The sequence below is a fragment of the Syngnathus acus genome, chromosome 13 (assembly GCF_901709675.1).
Source record: "Syngnathus acus chromosome 13, fSynAcu1.2, whole genome shotgun sequence".
Classification (NCBI taxonomy): Eukaryota; Metazoa; Chordata; class Actinopteri; order Syngnathiformes; family Syngnathidae; genus Syngnathus; species Syngnathus acus.
Window position 1 is genome coordinate 14,525,178 of NC_051098.1, and position 21,023 is coordinate 14,546,200.

The window sequence follows — 21,023 nt, forward strand, 5'->3', positions numbered from 1 at the left end:
CACGGGTCCAACACGGCAGACGTGACCTTCCGCCGGCCTTTCAAGTCACCGCTGGGAGCTGACGAAGAAGGAAGTTGACCATCTGCTTAAACCGGCCAACTGGGAGGCTGGCGGACAGTAGACAGCAACCAAGGCTTTAAACCATAGTCACGGCCAGGAACATTTAATTACGCTTCTATTTCTAATCTTTTCCATTCCTCTCGCTCTTTTAATCATATTTGTCTTTGTAAATAACAGCAACGATTAATTAGTACCCAGAATAACATCGTGCTGATTTACGAACAGCGTGACGGAGTAGCTCAGTCACTAGTGACTCTTACGCTTCAGCGCTAGAGTGACGCTGGCTTTCACCACGTTCACGCCTTGTGTCCGTGTCATTTTCTTCCCAAGTTTAACTGCTAATTGAGTATTAGTTTAATTATATCGTGTGATGCCAAAGCGAATGTAAGGGGACATCTCAGGTTTCACTTTAAGGTGTCGAGGGTGGGAATTGGATGATACAGTTGTAAAAATGTTAAATGAACGGGTTTGTCTTTTGTGTTCGTAAGTACACCCAAACAGGATAATTATATCAAATGATCAAATAATCATTTATAATAATCAAATGAATACACTCGCGCCATTAAGTTAGCAGCAGTTTCACAGCGAACATAGCCCCTTCCTGTATTATTATGCTCTTATTCTGAAAGACAACTTCCAGCAGCGGAAGTTGCTGACTTCGCAATCAATAGTAATTACATCACCTAAAACACTCTAATTGCGCATTCCGCTGCAACATGTAATGGCTATTGCAAGCGAGGCACTTACAGTAAACTTGTGTTTTGCTATTTTGTCAATAAAGTAAATAACAAACTAAAGGTTTGTTTTAATAAGAAATGAGCAAAAAAAAAATCGTACGTTAGCTTTCTAGCGCTCACCAGCTGTTTCGCTGCCGTAATGCTTGTAAACAGAAGGTATTAGTGCTTAGGTTTTCGTTCCAACTAAATGCTAGCGTGATAAGAACTCCTTGGCTGTCTTTCTACCGATTGCTCTCAGTGCTGCGTTCAGCTCTACCTCGATGTGTTTTGCGACTTGTCTTTTATTGCCGTGCGTGTAATCAGACTGCTGTCCTTCTCGAGATTAATAATGGCCGCCATTTTTGCCGCGCGCTACTTTGTCCAAGATGTCATTTGGCCACGGAGCATGAACCACTGGGATGAACGACTGCATATCCCATTTAGCTCAATGTGCTGCACTTGCATTCTGTCTGCATTTTGTGGAGCCCCCCTTGGCAAATACAACAAAAATTTGAATCAATTCTCATTTGAAACAGTACAAAAGATATGGTCGATCAGTGTTTATGGTTTCTCCACTCATAATGCTACCTTAATGCATGTTTTTATACCATATGTTAGCTTTCTAGAAATTATTAGAAATGGTACATCAAATGTAAGTACTGTTAGCATCAAATCTGTCATTGAGAATGGTTAGTTTGTTGCTACTCTTATGCTAATGCTCTTATGCTATAACATGTCACCGAGATGAGCAGTTTGACAAAAGCGCTACACTTTTGTTCGCTTTTTGTGGTACCACGATTCACCCTATAGAACTGACATAGATAAATGATGTTTTTACCATTTACACCTTGATTGTAAAGAAGCATTAAAGCTAGTCCATTTGCGAGCCGCTAATGGACTAACTGACTGAGAGGAGTAAAGAGCAGCGAGGTAGAGTAGCGGCGACCGCTCACTCTGCCCCCATCTGCTCATTGTGTTTGCCCTTGGAAGCCCAACACAGCGGCTGGCGCTGGTGAGTTAATGAGCACTGCAGAAAGGTTAAGTAAACAGGAGGGGCTGGCCTAACAGGAAAATGACTACCTCCCGCCATCATCACAGACCATCGCTGAGCAACGCAGGCGGTGCTCTCATGTCATTCATCAGGTTCGATTTTAATGATGCGTGGGTAATCCTTACAGCAGAATGCCAATTGAGCATATTGGCACCCCCGCTTGCTCAAATGCTTTCAGGTCTAATTGGAGTCCATTTCCGTGGAAGCCGCTGAAATAAAAGCCAATTTGATTCTCCTCGGAAGCAATTCTTGGACCGTGTGTGCGATGCCGGGTGTCAAAGGAAAAGGGCTGAGGTCTTTCCAGTCTTGCTATCCTTCATAGTTTGGACTCTTCCGCCGAGTTGCATACCATGATGGATGGCCAGATTCTGATTCAGCATTCAGCTACCACTCCGGTGCCAAGCTGCCGTCTCGTCGGACGACCGTTGGTCTCCTGGAAGAGTCACCTTTATCCGATTGAAATAAATGGGATATACTCAAACTGAGACATTAATTACAAAGTTTATCTTCCAGCTAAAGTACACTAATAAAGGAGTATAATAAGGCATCCATCATAGCGGCACTCCGCGGCGAGCGGCTAAGGGCGCCGGCCAGAGGTCAGCGAAAGTTGATGAATGAAACATACCAAGCCACTAAAGACCGTCATGGACTCTGTGTGTAGCTGTTGGCATGTGTCCACGTTACCGCGATCCGGTCCTTAAAATGTTCATAACATAAATAAAAATAGTTTCAAATGCGCCAACGGCCAACAAAATAAGCCAAGGCCCAAAAAAAAAGAATTTCTTTAAGCATCCGATTTAAAGGTGTGACATTTTCATCCACTTTCTCCATGAGCATGAATGACTTTGAGCTTCCTCCTACGAAGACTGACTAACAACTTGATCAAGCTGCATATTCAACATCTTTCAGTTTTTTTTTTTCGTTTTTTTTCGTAAGGCTTGAATGTTTGATTCGCCCCTGGCTTGTTGAAACACTTGGATCTCGGAAGATGTTCAAGGTGATTACGAGTGTGTTTCAGAAGAACACACACGTCTATTCCGAGGCGAACCTTATGAAATTTCAATTCATTCCAACATAAAAAAAAACCAAAGTTTCAGAAGTCATGCAGTGCTTTTCATCCAAAAGCTAAGGCAAACCTTTTGTCCCGTGTACGCATTTCGAAGAACTATGTCATACGAAGTCTTTGAGGGCCTTTGCCAGGTTTTCCGGGACAAAGAAGCAAATTGACCATGCAAGTGCAATTTTAGCAAGCATATTGTGGCTCTTGGCAGTGACTCCGAATAACTGTCTGACATCTCCGCTGCTGTTCCGCTGTGCTAAGATTGCACCAGCTGTCGTCCATTTGCTTTCTAATGTCGTCTTTGTTAACGTTTAATCGGCCGTCTGACGGTGGGCTGACTAGAGGGCAGCATCCCTCGTGCACAGGACAGGATGGCGGCATGGCATGTCCTGCTGGCTAGCGCATGGTGGTAAATGATAATTACAGTTCTGTGGTGGTACAAATTTTGCGTTGGCCCTCACGTTGGCTTTTTCCTCGCCCTGGTCTTGGTCTGGACTCGCCTTTACATTACTTCTGAATCTGTTTGCCATTGCCTCAGCCTTGAGCTTAACTTGGCCATACCTTGATCTTGTTCTGTCTCACATTGTCTTGTTCTTGCCATGTTCATTTCACGTTCTTACCGGGTCACGTCTTCCTCTCATCGTTCCAGTTTGGGTCTTTCACCCAATCACTTTGTCTTGTTATATTGCCTCAGCTTTCAATTAAGCTCTATTTCCATTGCCCTGGTCCGTGGTCTTGATTCAGGTTCTCATTAATTTGGAATTTAGACTTTATTGATCCCACATTGCTTTGTCTTGAAATTATGTTTATCCTTCAAAGTCTTGACTTTGTTTGAGCCTGCCATGGTCTTGTTCCTTACTGTCTCGTGTTCTCTCTATTTTGGTCTTCATTTGTTCTTAATGCGGTCTCTACAGCAACCGCCGATGATAGCGTGTTGCTTTTGCATCCTCATGAATAAATACATGGTGAATGGATGAGGGAATAAGGCTCATAAGAGTTTGATCTAATTAGCTTTTTAATGCTTTGTGGTTTTGATCTTAAAGGAACACGCGCCCTCATTTACGCTGCCTACATAAGTGTAAACAACCACATGACACATGATGAGCTCGAACAAGACGTCGGGGGCAGACACCTGTGGTCGTGTCTTTTAATCCTCAAACAGGTGTCTTCATGTGCTACATTGTGTAAGCGTTAATGCACATTTACCGATGGTCTTCTACCAGTCCATGGAAGAATAGCTTCTCATATGCAAAGCAGCCCTTTTAGTCTTCAAGATCTATTATTCAGCTTCTTGTTTGCAGAGCCCGTCAACAGATGAGCTTTGGCTCATTTAGACAATTCCGAAATAAGTCCACACGGAAACAAAAGACAAAAAAAAAACATGGCAGCAATTAGTCACATTGAGATAACAACACGGTTCCTTGTCTCATCTCTCGTTTTGTCTCCCTTTGGTGCCATTAATCACAAAATCTGTGGAGTGTGATCCGTGACCATCATCCAGTTAAATTTAGAGCTGCTTTTGTCTAAAAAGAATGGAGACTGCATGTGTGGTACACAGCTGTCACTTAAACGACATGGTTCAAGTGACACAATCCCATTTTTCTTTTAAATATTTCCAATTGGGAAATGGCAAGAAAACAAAATATCTTCAGCTTGGAATTAAGTAAATGCCAATGTTACATACATCATTGTGTCAGACTAGCTCGCTGGCGACGATAATGAGGACGAATACAAAAATGGAGGGATGGTCAACGTTTTGTTTATCGTGGCAAACAATATGATCCATGGTGACATTTGGTCCCAGCCGTAGTGTAAATCCAGTCTGTCCTCAATGCGATTCCGACAAGATAAAGCAGCGCTATCATCACAGCCGCCTACTGTTATCGCCCGTGATGCACGCCAGGGTAGCGTTTTAGGCCTTTTGAAAGGACACGTTTTCAAATGAAAGTGTCTACGCTCGCTCTTCATTCCGCCGGCGTCGCAGGTTTCACCCCCTGCAGGTGGACCAAAGCTCTGCGGTTCGCCCGAGGGCAAGCTGTCGCGCTCCCCGCCTCGCTGGCTCGTCTGTCATTGGCCGGAGCCGAAATCTAGCCGATCTTTGCCTGCAGACTTTTTGAAAGTCTCCGGCAAGAGGTCATGTATTGAATTAGGAAGTCAGCGAGGGGGAATATATATTGGTGCTGGAGCAAAAAGCAAAAGTATTAAACTGCATTTCCGAGGCCTCGAGCGTTGCTTGTCCTGTCTATCTGGCCCCGGCTTGCTGAGTGACTTACAGTTTATTTCCAAGGGAAAATGTATTTAAAAATCAGCTCTCTATTTTGCCATACTCAATTAATATTGATTAGCAAAGACAACAGTAGAAGTAAAAATGCCCGTTGCAATGAAGTCTCCCTGGAGAACATAGAAAATAGTACACGCACACACATTGTGGAGAGGGGCCGCCATTGTGAATTGCGCGTCATTTATCTTGGTAAAAGGCTACAACAGGGAACACCACCAGTAGCAACCTCAACAGAGTGGAGTTATGAAGGCTTTATGACCGCATCCACACTAAGCGAGCTTTGACGACCCCCGGGTTGTTGTGGGAAATCAGTTTGCCAATAAAAAGTCTCTTCAAAGTTACACATACTCTGTCTGCACTCGCATTTTTGTCACACAAGTAATGAACCCAAAAATATCATATGTACATTTTCTGCAATTTAACAGATGGAAGCCTTTGCCGTTGTCACTCTTTACAGCTTTAAAAAAGATTGCGGTATAAATAAAAGCTATTCAGCTATAGAGCGGGGAACGTGTCAAAATGCAAATGCTAAGATGCTAATATTGCTAATAAAAAACAAGCTCACGCTCAAAAAAAAATGTTACTTTAAATAATGCTTTGAAGTTACACCTCCTCAGTCAATATTTAGTGAGAACTAATGTGTGAGAATAACAAGATGAAAATCTCACACTGCTAACAGTGTTGCTATGCTAATGCTAATCAAACACACAGTAAAGGGAGCAGAATTTAAACTTAACAAATACATGTTTGTCGTCAGATTTCTTTTTGTAGAGCGTGCTTGGGTATATTCGCTTTTGAATTTGGAGTCAATGTGTTTTGTTACTTCACACAAACATATGCAAGTCAATCCAACAATCATATTAGGGAAAATAGCAATTCAGATGATTCAGCTACTCAGGCACAATCAGCGTGTTGTAAGCAAGTCCGATTAAATCAACCATAAATGTCTGATAATTAAAATCGGAAGCCGCTGTGAGGTTATGAGGGTCTTTGTGATCGCAATGAATTTCTAGTCATTATGAAGCTGTGACACGAGGGTCAGTCTTAGTTTGTGGTCGAAACATTCATTGCGTTGATTGAACCTGACTCACCCTGAGGGGAGAACGTTCAACTATCCTCATTTAGCTCCTCAAGTTCAAATGCGTTCCATAAAATTAATCCTAAGGGATGGTTTGTTTTGCATAAGTTATCTCTCGCTGTCTGTCTGGTCATATTGTTAATGCTGCCTGATATTGTTTTGGTGATATGATAATGCATTGTTTGTCTGAAACTTAATGTGTGCTGGCCTCTTGCCCATGTTGAACTTAATAGAAAAAAGTTTTATGGCATTGCGAAGTAAATCATATCCAAAGTCCTGACCCGTAGACACATTTGAATGTAACATATTTGTGTAAATTGTGGCCGGAGAGGATTTGCTGAGGGCGGCGGACATTTTGGGGTCATTTATTTTCCAGGAATCTAAATGACACGGCTGACTAGAGATTTTGCGGAGTGGCCTTGTGTCTTATTACTTTGGTTTGTGAAGATGTTTATTCAGTTATTGCACAAGTGCTGAACTTTCTGCTTGAGTCTTGTTTTTTTTCCCTTGTTGTGCTGTATTGGCAGTGAAAGTAGAACACATTTTGCGTCCCATCTTTCTGATTCGATCTTTTTTCAAACTTCTGCTTCTGGCCCATTAACATCAAACGTAGAACCAAAATCAGTTTTCAGATTTTAAAAATTTGCCCCCAAAGCCAATTTCACTTGTAAACATGAAATTCGATCGCCGTGAGTAGACCCACAAAAAATTCTCAAGCCACCAAACTGGACGTCAGCCATTTTGCTTCCATACAAACATTTTTGCGGCCTTTTTTGAAGTGAGGCTTCACGTCGAATTTTTGCCCACTGTTCATACTCGACAGATGTCTGATACTAAATTGTAATTATTGGAGCACCTGAACAAACTGGAGAATGTCCACTGGGCTATGTTGTGCTCATCTACAAACATATAGTCACAGCGGTAAATAGCTTGTTATTTTCTTTCCCCCTGAATCATCACAAAGCAACGCGCTTTGGCTTCAGCATTCTTTCGTTGAAGGTCAACAATCCGCGCGTGTGCGTGTGCGCGCGTACGTGTGTGTCAGATTGAAGAAGTAATTACATTTCGCTCGCCCGTGCCTCGGCGGAGCGGCGAGAAACCAAAGATGACAGGACAAAATGTGTTGGGGAAGAAAAGAGATGACATGCAAAAGCGGAGCAGTCAACCTGCAATGTTTTAGGAGTAATACCTAAGAGCAAAAGCGGTGATTCAAACAGGATGGCCGTGGAGGAAGTAGCTCGTCGCCGGAGCTGTTGACATGACAAATGTTTGTTGACGGGATGGTAATAATCATCCGTAATCAGAGCGCGGCAAATGTCTTTTCTATCACAGTTTTGAGCGATGGCCTCGGGGGCTCTAATCAAACAGTGAATCCAACATCATCTGTAGGAGCCGCTATTAGAATATTTGCTAAACCGTGTTTATCCCGCTACCTTTTACGTGAAGTGGCGCTGAGACACCTTTAATATGAAGGCTTTGGGAGAGTAAGTCGTGTCTCAAATAGAGACGGGAAGCATTTGGCCCGGGAGAAAAGGTGTGTCTCGCTTGGAAAGAGGTTTGGAAATTCAACAGTCAATGTAGTACAACGATCGTAGTTGGGAAATATACATCAAACAGGCATAATATCAGGACAATAATGGCAATCTTATATTGATAGAAAGGTATTATTACTAGATATGTTTTTTAATTATGGTGTTGCTAACTGTTGGTGGAATGATTCTTATTTTTTTATGAAATCAACTGTTTTGATAATCAATTAATCTGCTTTTGCTTTGGTCTCATTTTTGACATGTAATGGACCAAACCAATCATCAATTTCTGCTTGTGCATTTTCTGCGCCGTCCGTTTGATTTAATGTAATGTTGTTGTTTTTTTTAGTTAAAGGATGATTAAGAAAAATCAACTTAATTGTTGAATCAAAATATATAATCGATTAATCGAGTAATACGTTTTCTTGAGTATGGTCTAAAAAAATAATTTTATAAATATTTTATGCGTTTTACTGCATTATTAAGATTTCTTGAGTATGGTCTAAAAAATATTTTCGAAATATGCATTATACTGCACTATATGCTATAATTATGTCAATAATAAGAATTGGCATCTAATCTTCTAAAATAAAATCAGTTTGATGACTTATATTTCAGTGTTTTAAATGAAAAACAACAACAATAAGAACAACATAGCAAATACCATCTTGAATGACACACTGACATGTGCTAGTGGGATCCATCCACCTCCCAAAGCTGTTGCTATTTGAGATATGTATATCCCTATTATCATAAATTATCATATGAAAGCGCTCACCCGAAGTTCCATGTCGAAAGGTTCGCTGGGATTGAGTTGATGAAGTGCGAGTGTGCATCCCTCACGTTTGACACCTGACACTAAACATGCATGTTTACGCCATCATTTCAGTATCGCTCGCCTGTTTGTTTGGGGCTTAAATTCAAATCATATACGTACGTTCCTCCAGAAAATCAATGCGGTACACAACGGGAAGAAATAACCCGAATTAAAACTTTGTTTCAAGGGCCAGGCTTCGAACGGCTTCTCTCTGTTACTGCTCAGAAGCAAACTTTGAAGATTGAGGCTAATCCGCTCTGTTAACTGAGCCTCGGCAGGTTTAAATTTAGCTCCTTTTAAAAATAGATGCATATTAAAAAGCTGTTGTTTCGACAAACTCGTGAGACTTGAACTTTAGCGCGCGTCATTTATTTATACGGCAACGCAGCCTTCCCTCTCTTTGCGGGCCGTCAGTTTGCAGCGAGAGGGAGAAGGCGTTGCATTAATCTGACTAATGAGCTATCGCGTCGCATAAATAAATCCACTGCAACAATAATGTATTTTAATAAGAAACGCTAAAGGCCGCTCGGATGAAAAATTGCCTCTCAAAAGTCATCGCCTGTAGAATAAATCTGACTTTTTTTCCGTTGCGCTTTTTTTGAGGGGTAGAAGTTGATTTTAATAATTGATCACCGCAAAGTGCTGCGAGAGAGCGTTGCTGATAAGCAAAAGAATAGAATTCAGCCTTGAATCCTTATCGATCCACTTTGAGGAACGCTTAGTGCAGGAGTCGCACACTCAGGATTATTTATGGAGCCCGCTTGACCCTGCAAGACTGTGTTTACGGCCTTCTTATTGACTGGCTGTTACTGTACACTATATGCGTACATGCGCGGCATACTACAACTGACCTGACCCCTGGAACTAGTTTCACTTGGCAACATCAAATTTGGAAACAGTTGTCCGAAAGTAGCCTCAAGAAAAGACATGGAAAGTTTGCCATTTTGCTTTCTAGCGGCAAGTTCAAATCTGAATCGATTCAGAATCGATCCGGTGAGTTTACGATTCACTCCCGTACGGAAATAGCTTTAATAGTTTTTATTAATAACCAACAAAATATGGAAGGTCTCCAAAGCCCAAACTATTCAAAGATCAAATCATCAGCTACGCCAAAAAGAAAATTTGATACATACAATCATTTTAAAATGTAACGATTCGATTCTTTGAATCAAAACCGATTTTTCCTATTTGAATCATTTTTTGTGACACACCTAATATATATGCATATGGATGTATATGTATTCATTTATGTACTGTAGATGTGCAGGCGTGTCTACTCTAGTAGACCCACAAAAAAGTCAGCCATTTTGGTTTTAAGCGGCCATTTTAGGGTCAATTTTGAGGCGCCCATGGACAAATTCCTCCTACAGATTTAGGCTCATTGCTCCTGAATTTGATCATATCTTGCTCAATTGCAGAGTTTTGGTGCAAAGTCTCATCTCATCTTCTCTTCACCCCCCTCGTTGAAGCTGCTGCTTCTTTTAGAAAGAAAATCAAAGAAAAATTAAATGAGCCTTTTCTTTTGATATTTTCTGCACTGCGGCTATAATGGGGTACGCTGGCAACATGTAACGTCGTGAAACTTCTTGTTTCTTCTCGCAAAAAAGCCAAAGAAAATCTTTGGGATGCTATGGCCTGGCTTATGGTGTACAACATTAAGGTTTTGTGAGATGTTTGTGCATTTTCCCGGCAATGTTACAATTTGGCACTGCACTCTGGCTGCCTTTCGAGTCATTATCTCTTCATTTACCCCATTTTTCCTTCACTTCTCTGTTTGCACAACCTACTGAAGCCCTGAAACAAAATGGTTTTACGCACTCCGCCTTAACCAAACCTGTACCTCACTGGTGCACCTTGAGGCACAATCACAATAAAATGGAAATTTGAGAGGCTTAAAGATTAAGCTCGTTTTTTTTTCCCTCCTCCTTTAGAGCTTGTGAGAGTTCTGCCAATAATAATTTGAAAAAAAAAAAAAGTGTAATTCCATTTTTTCTCGATGGCACATGGCTGAGTTTCAAACTCAACGGCTGCCATGCTCTTCGGCTACACTCCATGTTTTTTTTTTTTTTTTTACAGTTTTTCTAAAATGAGTCAAAATCAAATTACATTGCCAAAAAGTCACTATGAATATCTGGCTCAAAATGATCACCTTTTGATTCCCTCCAGAGTGAACCAATTAAGCGATCAATAGAGAAAAAAATATTTTCTTTTGCTGCACAAAAGTTTTTTTTCTGTGTTCATGTGCGTCAGAAAAGAAACATTATATAAGTTTCCCACCATAAAAAAATGAATTTGATGGTGTGGTGACAAATACGTCTGTCAAACACTTTTGTTTGTGCTGCATCAAGCAGTTCATGTTGTTTCCTTCAACTTTGAACTTCCCCGCAAAGGAAAAAGAGAAAAAAAAAAACACTTTGAAGGTACAGCTTTTGCTGCAGTTTATTTCGGGATAAAGTTCAGAGTTAGATTGTTCAACCCGAGCGGCTGAGGCAAGAAATTCAAAGAGGCGCTGTGATGAAAGAGCGAGACACAGCTGAGCTGTTGCTGATCTTTGACGACACTGATCGATGCATTAGATCATTCTTGAATGAGCGTACCTTCACCTGAATCACGACGAAGCGTTTACAAACAACATCGGAGTTCGGCAAGACTCGCCGCGTTTACGTCAATGCATCGAGTGCCGTTATTACATGGTGAAAACGTTGGTTGGTACTTACATTGATAAATGTAAATGAAAAGTTAACGATAGAACTTTGAAATTGAAAGAAGAATGTAGCTGACGTTAGCCATGCTAGCTATCTACTTACCTCACTCGGGAGTTCTATAGTATTTATTTCACCAATTATAATTATTAGTTATTCAGTCTAACATTATATATCATGGATAAAACATCTATCGTACAATATAATCATCAAGTTTTAGTATCCCTTAGTGTCTCTTCTACCAGATACCTTGAACGGTATTTTTACATGCTAATCTGCTACTCACCAACTAATCGTACCAACAACAGGAGTATTTCAAAAAACGTATTTGACGACTATATTCTTCAACGTCAGTAAAGCGGTTAACAAATTTAAACGCCCACAGCAGTGACTTGACTTAATAGCCGTCTGCTGTATGGAGCCCTGCCAATCACACGATACATACGAATACGTATGTGGTTGGTGTGGAGGTGTACTTGCGTTAGCAGGTGACTGGGCAGGCCTTTTGCATGTCTTCTCCTTTTGAAGCCTTGTCAGTTTGACGACATCGCAGCCTTCTAAAGTAGAACCGCGGGTGAGCAGCTATTTCTTTTGAGATGAAAGCATTTGAGTATCCATCAAAGAGCGGGAAAAAATATGAAAATGTTTTTTGTCAGGCGGTGCGCATGTATTACCGCGCAACTCGGTGCGAGTCGGTCGATTAGGGTTAACGAACGGGCGGCGTTAAAGGCCGAGTCCTGACTGAGAGGGCGTGTCGCCCCGTTTGACGGAACGCTTGTGTGTTCTGGAACCCAAATGAGCTTTACAGTATGTGTCGGAAGCTGATCGGTATGCGGCGGGCGCCCGCTTAATTGCCGGCCCAGGCACCCCACCCCCCACCCCCGCGCGGTCCCGCGGCTCCTCTGATTTGAATCCGTTTAGCCCGTATTTTACTTCATTATGCAAAGCCCACATTGTCGCCAGGTTGTGTGTGAGGTGCTTTGGATTGATGGAATTGACACTGTAATTTCATTTAAAATAAAAAGTCATCCCCGCTTCCTGCACCACCCCGGAATACAAAGCAGAGCGGGGAAGTTTAAGCAGATTGCTTTTTGAATCGCCGAGTATTTTGGCTGGAGTCGGTGGACCTGAAATGACACAGGAAATCAAATATCCTCCCGTCATTGTGTTTTATTAGGCCCCTCGACGCTAGAAGCTTTTTTAATAATTCCCTAATACTGCAGCAAAAAAGCAGCCGAGTCCCAAAATGGACTTGCCAATGAAGTGTGCTGCCTTTCATCTTGTTGACAAATCAACTGTGAGAAGCAGTTCTGCGGGGCCGGGGAGTCGGCACGAAGAGCGGCGAGGGGCCGTGTAGAGCTGCACTCCAGTAAGCCGAGGGATGAAAACCTTCTCTGATGCTGATCCCGAGCAGCTCCGACACAGCCCTGATCTTTCTCAAACAGACAGACTCCATGACACGCCACGTTGGGTGTCAAGCAAAGCCCGTGTCAGGCTTCGCCGTTTCTCCCGGTAACCGTACGGGGTCTATCTACCGCTGCGCTGTGGAGGGAAACGTGAAGTTTGCATACAGATTTGACAGGAAGTAAACACAGAGATGTACCTCAGGGTTGTGACACATCATCAGGTGTGACGCCATTTTTGATTGGAGATGTGGCGTTTTGGGCTTGGAGTGGTTTTCATCTCGATTGTACAAAGTGCCGTTAGCAAAACTAGCCGTTTGATTGGATGAGCTATTGAAAGGAATGCCCGGACTGTTTAAAAGTTTAACCGTTCATTATTTAACATGGTTAATCCCAACATTGACAAAGAATGCGAAAATGCAAACCACGCTCGGCTTTAAAAGCCCGTGATGGAGGAATAACTCAAAGATAATTCAATGTGTGTTCAGTGGGAGCGGCTCGCATTACACGCAGTCATTTGTCACGTCTTTTGTTATTATAAAATATTGATCAATGGTGAGCTTTAAGCGGAGGATCTTCCATCACTGTGGACAAACTGCATTATTCATGTTGTCATGGCGAAGTGCATTATGTTCAAGTCGCGCAGACGTCCACACACACGTACAGCCTTGTTATCTTCTGCCGGGAGAACAGTTGTTTGTTTTGATCCGTTCGCCGAGCGAAGGTATAGGCCCGACTCGTCATTTGGACCGCGGGGTGGTCCGCTTGATTGGCGAAGGGACTTTGATGTGGCGGAGCCAGATCTGACGCTCTGATGTGGCGAGCCCCCCCCCCCCCTCCCCTCCCTCCTTTCCCTGTCAGAAGACTTGGCACGTACAACACACACAGAAAAAAAAAAACCCGCATGGCGTCTCGTCCGACGCGTCGCCTCCATCCTCAGCGCTCTCATCCTCCTCTCACAAATAAACAAATGGACTCCTGTTGGAATAAACACAACCGGGTTGACTTTAAATTGACAGTGCGATGCATGCTAACGTTGGCGCTCCAAAAGTAGTTACAGAGGTGTCATGGGTGTTTGGCGAAGATGTAGAAAAGCCATTACACTTTTGAACGGCGCAAATTGCCGCAGCCCACGGGGAGCGACACGAGTCGTGTGTGCGTGCGCGTGGCGCTCACAACAAAGTGAAATGAAACCCCGGCTGTGTATAAATATTTTGTATACTTGTTATTGCGTTATGTCGCTCCCTCGCTTGAACCCACGCATGAAGATTACAGAGGTTACTTTGGCCGATGAAAGCTTATCATAAATCAGAGTAAACAGGAAATGCTGGAAGAAAAAAAAAAAACACAGTGATGTGCAACGAAGCAATTGATGGCACGGATAAAGGTACAAAAGTTTAGTCTTCTGGTTTAGAAAATGGCGGAGCGGTGGTGGTTAACACAAAGTCAGAGGTAACATCTACAGTTACTTTTTCCAAATGCATCGTAAAAGTATTTGAAGATACTCACACACAGCATAAAATGTTAAGAACATTTTGTTGACATTTCTCTAAATCACATTTCAACACACACACACTGGATAAAATGTATAGAACATTTTGTTGACATTTCTCCAAATTCCCTGCTTCTTTCCTGTACGTCTTTGCTCGCCCACGGTAATCTCTTGCAAATAACGATCTTGGATCGAAGTAGTACGGTGGCCTTCAAGGGCCGAAAAAGTAATAAAGTTAACTTGCATATCTTGAGTTAGGACATTCAATATTCAGCTGTCTGCTGCTTGGCCAGCATTGTTTTTTTTTAAGTTAGTTATAACTTATAATGAATTCACCGCATAAAATAAGCAGATGCGATTTGTGCTCATGTCACTGACATCCTGAAAATATCGAGTGGAGTTTACGGAGGTGGCGCCGCAATGGCAAACGGGGTCTCGCAGAAGAGAGAAGTCACAGCAGTCCAACTTATACAAATGAGTTCCAAATGAGCAGATCTTTTCCGCTGGTCTTAACATTTTCGAAAGGCCACAAACAAAAACTATCCCAACAACTCGTCTTTTCGTTGTCGAGATTTCCAATACTCGGCGAAGTGAGCGTCTGCTATTTGCGATCTCAGTCAGTCCTAATATCACCAAATTGACATCTCGACGCCACCTGCTATTTCAACATGTGCTCAACATTTAATCACCCGGGATACACATTGCGAATCCCGCAGGAAAACTTAAGGCTACCTCATTCACCGCTAAGGATATGTCTGAAGACCACAACAAGCCTCTCCGTCGCCGAGGCTAATTGGAATCCAAATATAGCATATTAAACATGCGCTTTGCCCACACTACCGGTCGCCATGGTTATATACCTCCTGAGGGGGCTGATTGCCGACACCAGTCATGGCGGCGCCGCCGCTCGTCTTCCCTCTCCCGCCCCTTGCCCAAGTTGTGTAACCGGCGGTCCCCGCAGAGGGCGGACTGACAGGTAGGAAGTGATCAAAGAGACCTTTCCCCCGTGTTTCATGTCGGCCTCGGAGAGCGGCATCTTCGCCGTCGCTTCTTTTAATGGGCTGCTGATGGCTCCCCGGCCCCAAAACACACGTGCGTACCCGTCACGTTTGACAGGCCGCTAGCTAACGCGCCTCTCGGTTTCTTTCACCTGCCACTAGCGCACTTCCCTCCCGTCTAATAAGATGCTGAACTCTCGCCGCGTGCGTCCCCGACTCCTGAGTCTTTGCAAAACTGTCATCTGAGCTGCGTGGCACATCCATAAAATATCAACCCCACGCTGGGGGGAAAAGACAAGCGCGGCCACCCAAGTCAGGGTTGTGCGTCGGTTTAGCTCGATTCTCCTAAGCCGGACTATCTCAGCAACCCAGGTGCGTAGCCTCGCCCGCGTATCTCAGCCTCCATCTTGTGTCCACAATGGCCAACAGCCCCACGGTGTCCTCGTACTCCCCCACCTGATCTCTTCAGCCTGTTCAGTCAATCGAAGCGATCCCAATTGTGTTTGAGAGGGGCCACATCTCATTTCAGGTGGGATGTTGTTGTTTTTTCTCCCCCTTTCCAGGAATGAAGTGCTGGTGTGAAAAAAAAAAAACAGGCTTGCTCTCCCTGATAGATTAAAACTTCTGGGTCACTGTGATGGCTTTTAATGAAACTGTCAAGTAATCTGAGGATCTTTACACTCCAATTTGTCATGCTGCCATTACAGGTGCAAGTGTGTGTTGTGTCTCTGAATGAATACACGATGGTTCAATTGCCAGTTGGCCAACCGAAGGCTATGTATGATTGCTTTGAATTAACGAGTAATCAAACGATGTTAAGCACAGTGAGTTGGGTAATCAAATAAGCCGATTGAAAGTTGCTAGGCCAAGTATGTGGATCTGATTCAATCATATTTACACGTTTGAACAGGGAGCCCAGTAAGAGTGCCTTCACACATAGTTGGACTAATGTGGATTTCTTTTGATGGGTTTATCAATCAATCAAATTTCATTTGTGTGTCACTATACGGAGAAATTGCGACTAAAAGCGGAGGATAAAAGTCCAGATGCAGAGATGTACAATGTGGAAATTTAATTTGGTGAAAATGAGTACATGAAGAGAGCACATATAAGATAAACAATAAAGGACCTAAAGCGTATCCTTGAGGCACGCCGCATGTCATTTCATAGACTTTGTTTATCTAAACTTCCCATAATAGGATAATAGTTTATGGGCGAATTTGGGTGTCAATTATTTGTGTTTTTTTCCTGCGGGGGTCTACTCTCCTCATTTATCATCCAAAAACGGACCCTTTTCCAGACAGGCAGCTGATTCCCCTCCAAGTCAACAGAATTCCTGACAGAGCAAGGGAATGAGAAGCTGGGAGAGTCGGGCGAGTGATTGATAGCCGTTTGTTTTGCTTGCCTAATACAACATAAACTGGGCAACCGATTTATCACCTGAGAGAAGGCTGTTTTTCACGGCGCCTCTGCATAGCCGCCCGCTTAAAAATAATTCATTTTCCGCCGGCTCCAGGAGACAAGTGCTAATGTTAAATATTCATGCAGGTCCAGTCTAAATGATGTGGCCATTGGCACACCGTAAGAGTACACTCTACGGAAAGGAGGAAATGTCAAGCTGTGAATAAATGAAAGCGGGGAAGTGGTAGATTATTGTGACCGTGTGAATTCACTGTAGGCGCCATTTTGTCCCGGAGATAGGCCCTCATAAAAATCTGGCTGGATCATTCGGTTTTTTTTTTTTAAATGTATTTATTTTCTTTTACTTTGTAAGCATTGGAAAATGTAAGTCTTATTTGGAGAACTGTGTAAACAGAAATACTTTGACACGTGTGTTTTGATTACTTTAAATGTGTTGTGACGTGTTTATAGCGAATGGATAAAATGATACGGTGCCACAGCAACGATAATCAGGGATTCACTGTAAATAGCAGTATGATGCACATCTCCGATTCCAAACAGATCTCCAATCAATACATTCAGACATTTTTGCCCGTTTCTATTTGTCGCCTCATTTTTTTTTTAAATCCCACTAGGAGACTCTTCTCTAATTGTCCGTGCCTCGGGGGCCCGATATCAAACACGGCTCTGTGCCTCGCCGGCTCTTTGTGTCACGCCGGATTGGTACGAATCGCGCTTAACGGTTTGATTCGCATCGATCGCCAGACATCGGGCGGCTGTGCCGGACCGTGGGATGACGCAGCCGGCGTCACCGTGAGATTGTTTTCCAGGCGTTTATAGGTCGCCCTGTTGTGATATCAGTAAGTACAGTGGAGGCAAAAGGGCAACGCATAATAGAAGCCATGGGCTGGAGTGATGACATGGGGGTGTGTGTGTGTGTGTGTGTGTGTGTGTGTGTGTGTGTGTGCGCGTGTGTGTGTTTCAATGGCGAGACATTTTGCTACAACGCTCTCACACATACGAGTGAAGAAAATTTTGAAATAATTGAACGTTATACGTGTTTCATTAGTATGTGTGCGAGGGGTAAATGATGTCTCCGACGGGTTCTCATCGACACACACGTACTAACATTCACACACTCTTCCAAATGAGGCTCGGGGCTGGAGATGGTTCCATCAAGGAAGTCAACACCCCGCCACCGCGGCGATTCGCTCGGCGGGCTCTCCGCCGCACACCTGATTGATAGCAGCGATTTGACTGAGAAAAAAGGAAATGGGAAATTGAAAAATGGTGTGGGTAGATTGGAAACAACGCGCTGATTATAAACCGGGTGAGGAAACAAAAGGCCTCCCCTCCGTCTCGCTTCTCGTCTTTGGCGGCGGCGAGGCAGCAGGTGCGTGTCACACAGGTGCCTGATTGAGGCGCACAAAAAGACATTACGAGCGCAAACAAATGGACGTGGTTAGCGTCCCCGGATGCGTTTTGGGCTGATAGAGGTGATTATGAGCGGAGGAGCGGAGGCGGGGCACAGAATGGGCACAGGTGTTGGAAGGAGGAGAAGGCGATTCGGTGTCACCGCAATATTAACCCATCCTTATAATTAACCGTGTGCGTCTTGTCGATAATGTTGACGGGAAACAAATAAATTGTTTTTGCGCTAATCTAGGGTATGACTCATTTGGGATCATTTCAATCCAGAGATTTGTCCATTTGATTTCTTACAGGGAACATTTGAAGTGTTCTGTTTAACACGACTCTGAGTTTGACAGCGAAAGACTTGTTCCAATACTTTTGGAGAACAGTTTAGATATACTGTATTGCCCGAATCTTTCCATGTCTTACATTTTGGTTGTTAAACGGCCCAGTGCTGCTGCTAGTGTAATAATAGAGGCTCTTTGGTGGCTGAAAATGAGGACAATTTGTAAAACGCAAGTGTGGCATAAATTAGCCGCTACCTGCTCGTGAAGCGGGCGCGGGGAGCTTTGTTGCGTCTCATAAACGAGTCTTGGCCGCGGCCCCTCTGGTTTAATATTCTCCGAGTGCTCCCAGACAGCGAGTGGCCGTGCAGCAGCTGTCTCTTGAACCCGGCTTTTGGACCCCTCCTCCTCCACTTAGCCCCTCTGACCGGCCTCCTTTGCACTCTAGCGATGACAGGCACTGTCAGACGCTTCTCCTAATGTTCTAATTACCGCCCTCTCTTTTCTTTCTCTCTCTATCTCGCTCTCTTTCTTTTTTTTTTTTTTATACCTATCTCTGTGTATACACTGAGGCCATTGTGCACTTAGTAAGCAGATATGCTGGCAGACAAGCTTGTAGCCTGTCCGAGTTCTCCCCACGGGAAAGACGACAAGGCTATCAATGCATCCTCACAACAGCAACAGGAATATTCCTTTTAAGGCTTTTTAGAGGCTCACATACTAAAACGCTTTCTGTGCACAGGCACTACCGAAAGCCGCTCAGACTCGGGTTCCTAAATCTCTTGCACGCTGCTAAATTACGGTCACACATATTTTATTTCATTTTATTTATTTAGTATTTAATTATTTATTTATTAATTTATTTCATTTGATTTATTATTTGGTTTTATTTTATATCATTTTCTCACGTACACTGTAAAAAATAACCCTAATTGGCTAACATGGGGAGCAACCCAAATTTACTTCCCAAATTACACTCTGTAAAGGTAGCAGGTGTGAAAATTGTTGAATTATGGTTGGAGAATCTTTTGGAAATGTTAAGTGCTTTACTGTTGTACTTATTCTCGGAGGAAGTCTGCGCCGTAGTCACTCGCTACTTTACTTTAACCTGACTTCTCTTCCCTTCCCGCAGTCCCAAACATTCCAGTCGCGAATTATTTGAAAAATAAAAAAAGAACAGACCGTGGCAGAAAAGAAGCCTTTGCGAGGAGAATTTGCAAATGATGGAAGCGTGGCCCCGAAATAGACAACGTCAATGAAATGTGATGAGTCACTCGGAGGCGGCGACGACTTTTAAGACGGCGCTCAGTCAGCCGTTCTTGTTAACACAAGAGAGCGGCATGGCTGCAGCCGGCGGCGGGAAGAAATCATTGCACCTCGCAGGGAATTCGCCCGCTCACTAGCTCGCTCGCTTTGTGATTTATGGAGCGGTGAAGTCACTGCATTTGTCACAATCAGCACTCTTAATAGTGTGTTGCCATAATTCACTGTCGGCTTGCTATCAATGTTTATTTCAGACAACCTGTCTGCAAGAGAGCTTTTCTTTCATTAGGCTAAGATCAATTTGTTTGTTTTTTCACTTTGGCCCTCGATGTCTTTTTGAGGTCGCGCCTATGTTCATCTTAAGGTGAATCTCTCTGAAACAAACTTCATTTTCTCAATTTTGGACTAACTTCTTGTTCGATTCCAACAAATCCGCCATTTTGTTTCTCGGTAGAATTCTTTTTATTGGATCTCATTGTCATGCTGTTGTACCAAACATTGTGGGAGGCCTAAATGCAGGCATAAAGATTTTTTTTTTTAAATGATGCCATTCAGCCTCCCACTCGATGCTGTGAGACGTTACAGAAGGTCATCTACTGGATGTTTACAGCTCCTGTAAATCCACTTGATTGGGCGGGAACGTGCGTTTACATTCACTCAACTATATGTTATGCTTGGTGATTACATGAGTGTTTCGTGCCATGGCAGAATTCTGGCAAAATGGAAAAGAAGCTGGCAGGAGAGAGTGTTTAAAAATACAGCGCACATGAACGTCATCAGCCATGCGCTGTTCACTTTCTATATCTACGATTTAGATTTTTTTTGTTTTTTTTAAATATAAGCAACAGCTCTGTTTTATCGGTTTGTTGTAAATCCATGCTTTTTGGGCTGTTTGTTATTATTATTATTAGTAGTAGTAGTATTACTAATATAATTTTTTTATTATATTTTATTATTTATCTTATTTTATTTTAAGTATCATCATAGTTAAACTTGGAACCCAGTTTAGATCCAAATTTAACATTTCTGCAATCGAGAGAGGCGGGGTGCACCTTGGACGGGTTGACAGCCAATCACAGTCCTGCCCCCCCCCCCCTTCAAAAAAAAAACCCTAAAAAGATATTAGAAACAGCTCTCGGTATGAGTCACTGCATTTCTACACTAAATAGTCATCGCGAAATGAATCCCCCTCTGACGGTGTCAATCAAAACGCAGCATTATTACCTTTGTAAAGGCATTTTCTTTTATTCCGCTCTCCTGCGATTGCGCAGGTGTACATAACCGAGTGATCGGGGGAATATAAAATTGAAGAGGAAATGAAGCCCAGGCACATTTGCCGTTTTCTGCATTATTTGCACTCTCTGATAATCAAAGTGTGGCATCCCCGAGGACCGACAGGATTGATTATCATTTCGGCTCCGTTGGGTTGTCATGGAGATGGACCATGAACTGGAACCTGTGGTTCATAGCATTGG

General features: G+C 43.1%; 1 protein-coding gene and 1 long non-coding RNA gene across 6 annotated transcripts in view; one reads left to right on the forward strand and one right to left on the reverse strand.

Moving 5' to 3' along the window:
• cadm1b (cell adhesion molecule 1b) overlaps positions 1 to 21,023 on the forward strand; it is a 106,267-nt gene that overhangs the window by 49,235 nt on the left and 36,009 nt on the right. The gene's annotated exons all lie outside the window — the stretch shown is intronic.
• On the reverse strand, positions 2,129 to 3,698 carry LOC119132233. Its single transcript, XR_005099822.1, has 2 exons — positions 2,453 to 3,698; positions 2,129 to 2,273 (listed from the first exon to the last, which is right to left on the reverse strand). It is a non-coding gene; the product is annotated as an uncharacterized LOC119132233 (long non-coding RNA).